Below are 11,878 nucleotides of genomic sequence, written 5' to 3' on the forward strand. Positions count from 1 at the left end.
TTGTTTCTTCATTGTGTCCCTCCGATAGCAATATCCAAGATTTATGGTTTCTGTAATCATACCCGCAGAAGTGAAAGTACAAACGACCTGCTACGTGTCTGGTTTTCCGGATGTTTACGCCGCATTTGATGACGCTGGTGTTCTCGTTCACAAACATACATACACACACAAACTCGCATTCAAACCGTCGCCCCCGGGGGCCGTCTTTGGACGTTAGTTTACTTGCCGTCCCCGTAGGTCGTGCAGTAGGGAAAAGTTGTGTCATTTTTCATGTAGTTAGCAGGATGCTTATACAGTTATTTTACGTTTCTCTCGCTCTGCTAAACCAACCGGCCTGGCCTTGCCTCGATCGTCCATCACCCGGCTGGAGAGGGTTTGGAATTGGATAAATGCTACAAAAGTGAGATGATCGATGGATTACAAAGCATCGGAAAAGTGTTATTTGATTTACTACCCGGGAATTTCTTACTCGATTTCCCACAAAGCACACGCAGGACCGCCGGGCTCGAGGGGAGAAGGACGTCTTGTGGTGTGCGAAATTGAAACTCCTTGCCCAACACCGGGATCGTACGTTTTTCCTGGAAGGAAAAGTGCGAAAACGAGGCCGCCATAATCTGTGGACGGTGTGGGGAAAACCTCATGCCTTGGAAAAAGCCGTTCCTCGCTGGGGTGACAAAGTCAAGTTGGCAGGATGGAATTGGCGGACCAAACTTTCGCAGCCCCGTTACGCGGAAAGAGGGAACGAGGAGAGGGCAGGAAGAAGAGGGCAACTCAGTTAATCGAGAGTCGCCCGACGAGAAATGGCATTGTGAAATGGTTAAAGTTGGACGATTCTCGGCTAAAAAGTGGAGCCATTACAATGGAACGGAAACGGTTGGTGTCCAGGCAGTTCCGGGTTCATTCTTTCGTTTTCCGTCCCTCAACACGTTTCACCCTATCTGTCATTCTCGCGCCCTCGTCCTCATCGTCGTGCTCATCGCCGACAGATAAGTTTCCTCAATGTTATTAAAGTCATTACTCTACATGGCGCTGCGCTTTTACTCCGGATGTGCTATTTCGAGTCGAGCGCCTGGCTTCGCAGTACGTTGTCTTAACTTCACCGTCCCGCTTCTCCGACGGCCCCTGCCCACAACACCGTTCCGGTTGTTTAGCTGTGCTCCTTTGTCCAGCAGCAGCATCAGCAGGCGCCGACGAAAGACGAACGCCCGGCTAAACTACAGAAGGTAAAGTTATAAAAAGTTTATATATTTTATTATTATATAATTCATCTGTTGAAAGCATTTTTATCACGTTTGTCCTTCCCTCGTGCGAAACGTTTGCTGTTGCTCTCGACGGTATCGTTTCCGGGCCGCGTGCACGAGAGAAGACTCTGGCCGCCTTTCCCGGGGGAAAATGAACACGTCAGATAAATAAAGGGCACCGGGGGGCAAAAAATCCTTTCCCGACCGGTTGCAGGAGGAAGAGGAGAAGGAGGAGGAGGTACCGAGTGTAAAGGATCGTCGCACAGTGGCCGAGAGGATAGAAGGTGTTTCCGCGTATCCATGCTCTGCACGTCACGATGCCGTCGACGAGGACGCCGCCGACGTTTGTTCCTTTTTTTTGTTTTCCGTTTCTCGCTACGGTCACTGGGGTGTTGACAGGGGGCGTTCATTCGCAACTTGTCCTTCTTCATTTTCATGTACCCCCATTACCCTCTCATCCCCTAAAAGCTGGACCGTTGGCGCGCCAAGGACTACGTCAATGCGGATTTTCGTACGTTCGTCTATTTTCTGATGCTTTCCTTTTGGGTACCTTTTAATAACCGTCACTCAAGTCAATAGGCGGATATGCTTTGGATATTTTAAAGAAAGACAAAAACACTTCCCACGAGCTCACGGGGCGATTTGGAAAGCGTCAAGAACTGTCCACAGCAATGCCGTAAGCCGCCTTAAGCCGACCGCCTGATGAGAAACATGATTTCGAGGGGAGTTATGAGAGGATGAGTGCAATTCATGGCCAGCACTTGTCGGATAAGAATGAAATCGGGATTGATTGCTTGCAGGAAGCTTCCAAACGAACGAGGCTAGCATGTCAGAATCAGCATCGTAAATGTACAACTTTGGTGAAACTTATGATTCAAAAATAAACGAAACCTATGAAGCGAATTGCTGCACGTTATTACACCTACGCTGCTATGGTTTTCAAGTGTACGAAATATGCAATATTGTTCAAGTCACACACGCGTGCGATTTCGTAACATTTTGGAGCTAAAATATCATTCGTAGAATGCGCTCTGTTGTAACTCTATCGAAAATGTTTACCCCATGAACTCCAACTTCATCACGGGTTAAATAGTCTACAACCATAATTTTCAACCATTTCGTCCTTTTTGCCCCCTCAAAATGCAAAATCTTTGGCAGTGGAATGGAAACTATTGCTCCCGGTATCAGTTTGCCGATAGTGGCGGGTCGGAAAATCCCAACAACTGATGAAAAGGCCAAGGCCCAATTTTCAGATTGCTTGGGTAAATGGCAGTGGGAGAAGGGACTCCAATAGGGATGCTAAGGAAACGAGGCATGGCCAACTATTTGGGCGACACGCCGGAATTGGGTGATTCTTGAAAGATGTCATGATCATTTCAGCTCCCTAGAAGACAGTGCGCTCCAGTGTATGTGTATGGGTGAGCGATAGGCCCCAAAAGGGTGGCGTTTTGGTAATGAGCCGTTTCGGCCATATGCGAGGAGAAATTAAATTTTCCACAAGGAAATTAAATTTAATTAAATAGAAATGCTCCAACATAACGGCTGCAGCTTGCTTTGGGGGAGTAGTGTTGATTGAAATTCGACGAGGGTCACTAGAATTTGCTACTTTTAAGCGAACCATCATAGAATCAAGGAGTCGAGCTGTTGGGCTATTTTAGTATAACTGTATAGTTAAGCAGATCTGATTGACCATGTTTATCGAAAGGGGAGAATAATTTGAACCTCTCCTAAGAACGCTTGGCAGGTTCTTTTCGATGGGGTCAACGGGTGTACATTTGTTGCCAAAGAAATAATATTTTGTTGGATGTTTCCTCAAGGATGGACTGCGGAGAAAGCAAAAGGAAGCATAAGTAAATCGTGGCGTTAGGTGGAAAAACCTTCAGCAGGGGAAAATCGTGTAATGCTCCGCAATAAATAAATGCAAACAAATGATAATGAACGCAGTCTTCGTTGGTTCGTTCGTTCGTCGGTTGGTTCGTTATTTAGCAACTGCTGGTGTGCTGTCCACGGAGCGACAAGAAAGCGCCTAGCAAGTCGACGAGCCAACGAGCAGCCGAATGGACAAGATACGCTGCTCTATAAAGATAACGATGGTGAATTTATGGGACATTGAAGCATAAATTTTCATATCTTCCCGGGCCGCAGTAAGGTCCGGGCGTCTCCACCTTCAGTTATTTGTGTTTTTATAGAGCTATTTTACCCAAGAACAAACATTACAAACAAGAATAAAGAACAAAAATTAAGGCTTTTCTATTGTACTTAAACTAGCCTTTGCTCATTTCCATTTTTTATAGCTTTGTATTTTATTCGGCGCAATTTCTCCAACGCTGAATGGGCAGGTAGGAACTCGGCGGAGGAAGTTCCGCAATTGCTCTACGACTTTCTACAGCTCGCCGAATTGGTGCATTATTCATAATTGAATGTAATCATGTTGTCAATCTACTCGTCGAAATTTACCCTCAGTTGGCGTTCTTCAAGCGACAGGTGAGAGATGTTCCGTAACGATGCTCTTCTTCTTTTCTTCTATTTTTAACTTAAAAAAAGGGTTTTGGTTCTAAATAACGCTTAAGAATTTTGGTGATTTAAGCAATCCGTTGCGAGACCCTGATGACTCATACAGACGACAATTAAATGGGTATTATTTGGCTTGTAGCAGTTAGGACTTCCGAGTTGACCAACCAATGCAAACAGTAAAACTTTTCCTCGTCAGCTTCTTATTGAAGTACATTTTCGTGCCCGTCCGTGCCTATAGTAAAAAGAACGCCCACGATTCGGGTGGAAAAATCTGACGGGTGGTGTGATTCTTCCCCACTCTCGATTACAAGACGATTTTGTCTTTGTTTTAGAACGTTCGACGGAAATCTAGCGGAGTTTTGAAGTGTTTAAGGGCACCCTCGTTAGCAACGATCGCCGACGTAAGCGTCACAAGTTGGCCCCATTGTAGCTTACAAGAGCAAAAGTTGGTCCATCGGATTCCGAGGCCCGTTTTTCCTGCGTAGGCTAAGAACTTTCCCTTGTCGGAGCGTGGGTGGAGTACGTTGAAGGTGAAAGGTACAAAGAATTAACGGTGGTTTCTTTCATTTGAGGTAGGAGTTTTTCGTCCCTACCTGTTTCATCAGAATATAAGAAAGCCGAAGAAAAACGTGCCCCCGTAACTGTCCGCCATTTTGAGTTCTGGAGAGAACAAACCGATTGTTCGAACGGACATCCTTTTCTAAGATGGCAGCTTAAATCGGTTGCTTAAGCGGGTGACTAATTCAATAGAATGGAAAGACAAGAAGCCACACACAGCTTCCGTTGCGAGTGGCCGGACTTCCGGGTTCCAAGTGTTACGACGGGCGCATTGTTTGCTCTGTAAAATATTGAAGGCACTTCAAGGGTGGCAACTGTGAAATTTGTCTCCGAATCGCTGCCAGAAAGCGCTTTAGAATGAAAATTTATGGCCGACGGTATCGGGACAGTTATGTTGTGGAGTTTTCCGAGAGGCGATAACATTTTCACTCCTTTCTGCTCCGGCATTCGAGTAGGCCAACAGCGTGGAGTGTGGCGAGCAGGATGGTCAACCCACGAGCGTGTGCCTTGTCTATCTGCGCCTTTGTTGCCAACAACCAAGGACATGGGCATCTGCTGTAAGCCAAGTACTTCGCAAGGAGCGAAAGTTAAAGTGTTTTCAAAATAGCTCCAACGCGTGGTTCGTTGGAAAAACGGAGCGGGAGGTGAGCGACCGTAACCGGGCGAGGAACCGTACCGAGCAGCCCAACGACCGATGGTTTTGGCCGGCGAAAAGGACGGACAAATGCAATAAGGGCAACTTAGTGGTTTCGACTTCTCGGTCCAGCGCCGGGGCCATTTACTCATCCGACCGCATATTCAGAACTCGACACATCACAGTGCACACAACACAAAGCAAAACGGCGCAATATTTTAAGTCCAGTGAATTTAAGCAAATCCTTCCCGCCCCGTTGCTGGGGCGTTGGTTGGCGGTTAAGGGACGGCGAGGTGCGAATGGGCTGGTTGCGAGCAAACTTCGCCTAACCAACACCTCGCCGATAAATTGCGAAGGTCGGCTGGTTTGCGGAAGGTACAAACAGGCGAATTACTCTTAGCCTCGCCAAACCAAGGGAAACGTTGGAACGTTGGACATCGAGTGAAACAGTGAAGCGCAATTCGGTACGGTTTTGTTGGCAGTTTAGGCAGCCAGCGAGAATAGAGTGGCTAAAAAGCGTATTGTAACAATTTAATGTGATGGAAAATGGGAAAAAATCGAGCTCCATGCTTGGGCGTTGCCGAAATTATATTCCAATGAAAGTTGGCGCATACAGTTCATCATAAATTTTCGAGGATTTTCGCAAAACCATTCAGAAGGGATCAGGTTGTAGCGATCCCCGGAGCATTTGCAATGAATTGAGAATCTGAAAATCGAACGAAATTGTTCATCAATTTGATCCTTCCAGCGAAGCCGGCCCCATCCATCCAACAGTTATCGTTCTTCGAGTTGTTTATCTTTGGTCCTTTCGCGCTCTGCAGTATTTTCCCATGAATTTTTCCATCGCCCAAAAGTATGCAAATTATTCGTACTGCTTGCGCACTCCCCGGTAGGTAGGATGAAAAAAGGAAATAAAATGCCCCAGGATTAGCGAAATCCTTTTCATGCCTTTTTAATTACAACGTAACGGGAACAACCGCAGGAATTTCCGCCGTCGCGTTACGACGCATGGGCGCTAAAAGGGGCCATTTCCCGTACGGACGGATTTGCCGGGGCAAGCTGGTGTTTGAGGAGGGGAGGGGGAGGGATGAAGTTATATGTCTTCCTCCGCCTTTCGGGGCTCATCCGTCTTGCGAACAGGCGAGCGGTTTGCTTTACCGTTTGTTTCGCACCGCTTCGTCGTCGCCGTCGTCGTCGTCGTCGGTACAAATGGGAAAATGTTCGATGCGGTCGTTTGGAAAATCTCGGAAGGACAGCGTGTAGCGACCGTGACGACGGGCTAAATGTGTGTAGGTGAGCCGCGAAAAACGTTAATATGCAGCGGGAATTTCATCGATCCGGGTCGGAAAATGGAGTACTTTCCGTTAAGTTGATCACTTGCTTCAGAACACTGTGGGGCGATTGTGGTCGAGAGGGTAGGCCTAATCACTTGCAATGAAGTTGTAATGATCTGATTGATTTACAAGCCAGGCCAATGGGCTTTCAAAGAAGGGGCAGTGTATGAAAGAAAATCCACTAGCAACGAGGCATGAAGAATGCAATACGTTTTGCTTACCAACCTCTTAAAAGGTTCAGTAGACTTGCGGAGGTAAAACATTCAGATAAGGATTTTACTCAACGTTGGTCATTACAAACACACAATGATAATAAGATTTGCGCGTGGATAGATCTGCGCCATTGTCGGAGCCCAGTTTCGGGTGCAGAACAAATAGTAAATCGGTTTTCGATTGGGCCAAATTTGGCAACATTTGTCGCCGGCCTTTTTCCGGCGTCCGTCGAAACACGCGCATTACCAGGGAATTGCAACATTGGAAAATTAGGTCTCCGGTCGCAATCACCAAATATTCACCACAGCCATAAATTTGAGCAAGGTTCCGCCAACCAGCCCGCGAATGGCAAACGGTGAACGGCACAGTACAGTATCGGCCAGAGGAAAAGCCACGATGGCGGAATTTAGCCAAAATACGAGCGAAATTATTGAGTCGATTGGTCGCGGGTACGCCGGGACAACAAAGCGTTCAATTGAGCGATAATTTTAGCGCGGGTAGCGAAAATCGTTGCGCGTTGCGACACCACCACCACCGGCATCCTCGTGCTTCCGGTCGACATACATAGACACACGCATGAATGTGGTTTTCCATTGGATAATAGATGGTCCCGGTGGTTGTCAGGTACCGAAGGGGGCTCAGAGGAGAAGTTATTAAAAAGGCGTGAAGCTCAGCAAAGAGTTTACATTTGTTGTGGCGTACTTTCGTTTCGTTCGTACCCTCAAGAGGTGCGAGTCTGTGTGAGGACCACAGGGTAAAAGCCCGTTTTCCCGGACAGGGGGGGAAACCCTGCACAACTAGGGAAACCACGCACCAACCGGATGGCGGACGAACATATGTTTGTTTTCTTTCGTTATAGTACTATATATTTATTACGTGCCCAAAGCATGCGAAACGGTTCGTGGCGTTACTAGTCCTGGGCCGCGAGTGTCCCGTAACCACCAACTCCAAGGGATCCCTACGAGCCGCTTCGGAGCATAAGATCTTAGGTGTTATGTTCTGTACGTGACCCTCGTTTGCAGTGCCGTGATTCGAGATGGCTGGGTACCGCTCGCTTTTTTTACGCTCGCTTGCATCGCATCGGTCTCGAGAAATAGTTTCACACATCTGGAATGCCAAGTCCTTGACACATGCCCCCTCCCCACTCCGCCGTCTCTTAACTGCCAATGTGGTACGTGCAGTCCACACGGTTCGACTTTATTGCATCCTTGCACGACACGTTATGAAACGCGCACCAAATGACGAGACGAGAGGTCGAGTGCGTGTTTTCCTTCTTAGCGGGACGGGAATGGCCCAGGACTAAGGCTGCAGGAATGCTATCAAAATGTTTTATCGCGTAATCTCGCTCACAAGGAATGGAGGCATAAATAGCGCACAACGATGACCCAGCGGAAAGGGAGTGGGTCGAAAGGGTGCAAACGCGATCGAGTTCTTATCACACCGCAGGTGGAAAAAGCAGGCGTAGATCAACGTTTGCGGAGACCGATTCCGAGGCGATCGGGACCAGCTGCGCCACGCCATTCGCGCCCATCGATCAGGACCAGCTGCAGCGTGTGCAAATGAGCCAGGATTAGACGGCAAGATTTTGGGAGCGACCCCGCCATCGGCGGTTTATTTGAGCAGCTTTTCGGGCGACGGAATTAGGGGTCCTCGAGCCCAATTTGTCGCTGTTTGTCCTAAGCACGGGGGCTTATGCAGATAACGTTGACAAACGCCAGCAAACGCAACGGCCAGGTGCGAGCTTTTCTCGGGACTTTTTAATAATGTGGCCAACTCGGTGTGTTTATGTGTGCGGGATTGGTATGCTGGTGTTTTTATTTACCTGCCGAGCATCACGTGGCCACGCGGGTGGCTGAAACGCAAATAGAACATGGTACACACGGCGTACCGCGACCTGAGGGTGGAAGATTGTCGTGTACGATTACCTAATTGCAGTGAGCGTTTCTATTATTCGTCGTTGTCGTTAAGCCTATTACAGTTTATCGAATTATATCAGAATGTTCTATTTTCATTACACGTTTTCTTGCCGTTACCACGCTGCCACTAATCCCTTTTCGGGCAGGATTTTCTGTAGGCTCCCCTCGGCCGGAGGACGAAAAATGGGATTGGATTAGGCCCCGGGAATCCGGTGCTGGGCGTTAGCCCAAGGGCTACGGTGTAATTAGGCATATAGGTAAGGTCTCTAATAAGGAGGCGGAAAAGCTGAGGTGGCCGCGCTTTCCTTGGCAACTCTTCGTTTTTGTTTCGACCAGGGCGGGCAAGAAAGTCGCCCTAGCATCATTAATTATTTAGCTATTCGTGTATGGATAAATCTGTAGATTTCGGACAATATCAATTATGGGATAAAAATATCAGCCGGAATTTATTGTCCATTTCACCGAGTTCGGCTGGGGCGGGGTGCGCGTTCGTGATGAAGGACGTTCGGCGCGCCTTTCGTTGCTTACGAATGCCTACGATTTGGTATGCAGCGCCAGATTGCTGTCCCCGGAAGTAAAAGCAGCAGTACGCAAGAAGCCCGATCCGACGGAGCCGTGATAAATTATTGACAAGCCGAGAAAGGGTGGAACGATATCTTCGCTGCGGCCGCGGTTGCTTTCGCCGGCTTCTTATCTGGTTCAAAGTGGCCGCAATCTGCCGTACGGTGTGTACCGGAACCGCTTTTTTCACGCCGAGCGCTCCTCCTGAAGCGGAACGGAACTTTCAGACATTTCGCGCCGTGTTCCGAGGCGTGTGCACGCTTACGTCCGGCGTTCCTTTTGATTCAAAGTCCGCGTTTCGGCTTTTTTATCTGCTCTGGATTCGGAAAGTTTTTTCCATTCTTTTTTGCCAGCACACTGGCGTTTTGCCTTAATTTTTTGCTTTGCGGCATGACACGGGAGGAAATGTGGCCTTAACCTTTTCCGTTTCTTTTCATTCCTGCACCAGCGGTGGCGTGAAAAGTCACACCGAAGTTTGAGGTTGTAAAAATTATCTTTCCACTCAGAAAATGGCGGCTTTTTGTTTTTTCTTGCTTTCTTTCGTTTGCTTCTCCACTTGGCACCCGCTTTCAACATTATTGCAGAAGGGTTTGATTCTGCGTAGTTTTGCGTTTTGAAGTTTGCAACGCCGGCGAGCGTTCGTAGCCGAGGAAAACTTTAAAATTGTAAATTAGTTTCGACTGAGCCTTAAGTGCATTTCAGTTGTCCTGCTTTATGACCAATCAACGCAACCGTGGCTCGAAACCGTAGCCCTCCGGAATGCTCGGCCCGTCGGTGCAGTAACTGGCGTTGGTTTGGTTTGGTGGTGGGAAGAATGAAAATGAAATTAAATTAAAAGTTTTAATTTATGGTTTTAGCAGCAAGGACCCCCGTTCATGTTGATGTTAATTAGAATTCATAACAGGCGTATCAGCCTGCAGATTTTTGTGTACTCACTGGAAAAAGAGGGAACGTTTAAAAAAATCGCAAACACAAACCCTCGCAATATGAAATCAAATGGGGAGTGGGTGTTGGTAATGGGAAAGGCTTTGCTTTGGAGGGTGAAGGCTTTATCTGCATTTTTTCGATTCGAACACTGTGCATCGACCTCCAGGATGACTCAGAGCAGGTTTGCCGTGTGGCACACACGAACACCGGTGCACGCAAGATGGTGTGCCGCCCTTTGGCGGCGTTGGTCGTATGACTAATAGCGTTCGGGCCCTCCGGCACAAGACGGAGAAAGTGCAAATAGTATTAATTTGAACCAATCGTGGAACAACTGGGGCGACTGGTGGTCGACTCAATTGGAATCTGAACGATTCGTACGCAGTCGAAAGCGCTTGCATACGACGAAGGGGTTCATTACTTGGGAGAACATTAACATGACAATTGGCGTGGGGTCGGCGGAAGATACGGGCGAAAGTTTCCCATTTAGCCAGCGCAGTCGAAAGTCGCCGGCGGAAGAAAGTTTTAAGTGACAAATAAACCCCGATGCGCGTGGAGAGCCCGAGGATGCACCCGAGCTTCTTCGTTCCGGGCGAAAGCACCCAAGCTTGGCACGCCAAGCGGCCCGTAAGCCAGGGTGTAGCTTACCATCATGATCCGCATCCGGTGAGCCAGTGTAACAAACACTAGAGCACTTATTGTAATCCATTTCATACGACTGAACGTAAATTTGCCGAGCACTTGGGTTTTGGTTTTGCTCGACAAATTTTCCATTTGTCCGCGATCTTCGGAAGCGGCGTGGCGTGGAGGAGGTGGAGGAGGAAGGACGGCGAACCGGAACAAGAGGCGGATGGTGCGCCGGAGAATTGAATGCTTGCTGCCGGTGGCATCGGGAGGGTTGTTCGGGAAGGAATTGCTTTATCATCCTATTTGGAGTGCACTTATCCTAGTGGTTGCGCCAATCAGAACGCCTGCTTCGGAGATGTTTGTGTGTGTATGTGTGTGTGTGTGTGTGAGTTTAGTAACGAATCGAAAAAGAGCTTCCAAATAAGCTATCTATACGAATATGTGAGCAGAACGGTTCGGGGCAGAGGGTTAGGAAAATGCGAGACGAATGCATCTAAAAATCGGTGCAATCACAAAAGCGATGCCAATCGATACTTCTTCCTGTACGAGAACGTTTATCCCTAGGGTGGAGGGTTTCTGTCTTAAACAATCGGCAAAGAGTAGGGAGTGCATTCTTGAGTGAAACTTCGCGTACAAACCGTCAACGTTCTCGACCATTGAGGTGGAAGGTATTTGGGGGAAGGTAAATAGAATTAAGTCGAATGCAATTGGCAGCAAGAGCTCGCATTAAAGGGTTAATAGCTGTAAGATAGCAGAGCATTGAGTCAGGATGCAAGTGACACGTGATAGTAATGGAAAATTTCAAAACTTCCACCGGCGTGATATTTAATATTACCCGGCAGCCGGTATGCAATCGACGATGATACGAATTTTTGAAATTTCCTAACCCATTCCAGCAGTAGCAGCTGGGGACAATTGGCCGAAGCAGCACGAGAACGAACGACAGCATTCCACAAAGCGAATATCACGTATTTAAAAATCCTATGCACGGTGGGAAAGGTTCCGGCGTGGCTAAAGCATATCGAAAAGCGCAAAACATGTAAGTTTTGTCCCGCACTTTGTTCGGGGTGGGAGGAGGGTGGCGAATGAGGAGAAAGAATGCTTAGAAGCATACATTTTGTTTACCTGCTGCTGTTGCTACTTTTGCTGTAAACCGTTGGACCGTTGTTGGTGTCCCGACCGCGAGAGTGGCAAGAAATGCCGATAATCGCGCGCAATACGATCCATTTAGCATTCATCCTTTGCGCGAAGCCAGCCGATTTGGATAGCGTGCAAATTGATACTGCCACATTTCGGTGCGGGGATGGGTAATTACATTATGCATTCATGTAATCAGACCGTTCAGACGTAACGTCA

This window comes from Anopheles ziemanni, chromosome 2 (genome assembly GCF_943734765.1).
Source record: "Anopheles ziemanni chromosome 2, idAnoZiCoDA_A2_x.2, whole genome shotgun sequence".
Classification (NCBI taxonomy): Eukaryota; Metazoa; Arthropoda; class Insecta; order Diptera; family Culicidae; genus Anopheles; species Anopheles ziemanni.